Raw genomic sequence first — 1,579 nt, 5'->3', positions numbered from 1 at the left:
CAAAGTGAGAAAAGCAATAATATACAATTCAAGCATGCTTGGTGATCTCAAACCACTCACAAGAGGTCCTACCCAAAGGTAAAGGGAACCAAGATGCTTATGATCCTTGAGGCTTTGCAAATGCAATGTTATGATGCCATGAGGGATCTTAGGGTCAAAATTGGGGTCTTACACTAATGACTAAGGGTGAGAGGCTAGGTTCGGGAGTCAGTTAAGTAAGGGGAAGGTGTTAGGCACCCCTTACCTCCATTGTACTCAGTGGGGTCCTTCTTTAGTTCTAGGGTTAGTGTGTTTCTAAGGAACATTTGCTTTAATACTTATTAATTATTTAATTATGTATTTACTTATAAAAATGTTTGATTATTTTAATAAGGAAATCCTTAAGAAATGTTTTTGATTAGTATACTCGCTAGAGTCTTACAACTTTATGCCTACGTACCCTCAAATTTATTGAAGGATCGGAGCCTCGTAGTTCATCTTAAAAAATGTTGGTTGGTTTATTGTTTTTATCCCTTGAAAATTTTCACGCATTAGGGACGGAGAAGTAATTGATTTGAAGAAAATTCCTCAATACAATAGGGTAGAGGTCTTACAATTTGAAGTGTGTTGAATTTGATTTTATCCCTCTTTGATTGATTTTAAAAAAATCTCATTACTTTGATTTAAGAAAATGACCCCTAGTGATATTATATCATTATTCCAATATTAAAAGTTTGATTTAGAAACCCAAAGACTGTATCCCTTATCCCTAACTTTAATCCCTAACAATTGTTATAGATTTTATCTCATGTTATCCCTAAGTTATTCAATGATTATCCCATTAATTACCAAAAAAATTTAATACTTAAATATCATATATTTATATGACATATCCCTTATCCCAATTTCTATCCATTATTTATATTCCTTGATTTATCCTTATCCCAATTTCTATCCCTAATTTATATCCCTTGATTTATCCCTTAAAATCCTAGGATTTTATCCCATATTTATCCCTAATTTTTTATCTCAAATTTATATCCCAAAATTATCCTCATTATTGATTACAACAAAATATATAACACTTGATTTATTTATGAAAATAAATATTATATATTTATTTGACATAAATGTTATCCCGATTAAAAATATCTAACTGTTTTGATTTAAGAAAGTAAACCCATAATGAAATTATATATATATTTATTTTAACAAGCATATTAAAAATTTAATTATATAATCTCAAACACCATATTCTTTATCCTGATGTTTGTCCTTTTTTTTATCCCTTGAAATTGTTATAAAAACTTTTATACCTAAAACCCTAAAAATATATCCCTACTTATTATCCCAAAGTTATCCCCTAAAATTTCCAGTAGTTATTCTATAAATTTATATCCCTTAAAATCATAGGGTTTTATTCCATTATCTTCTCCCATATTATCACTAAAATTATCCTAATTAATTATTTGCAAGAATATAAATATTACTTTATTTAAGAAAATAAATTAAAAATGTAATTATATAAACCAATGATTATATCCTTTATCCCTAATTTTTTATCCTAAATTTCTATCCCATAATTATTCCAAAAATTAAT

This window comes from Lathyrus oleraceus, chromosome 4, assembly GCF_024323335.1.
Source record: "Lathyrus oleraceus cultivar Zhongwan6 chromosome 4, CAAS_Psat_ZW6_1.0, whole genome shotgun sequence".
Taxonomy (NCBI): domain Eukaryota; kingdom Viridiplantae; phylum Streptophyta; class Magnoliopsida; order Fabales; family Fabaceae; genus Lathyrus; species Lathyrus oleraceus.
Note: the sequence above shows the minus strand (reverse complement) of the source record.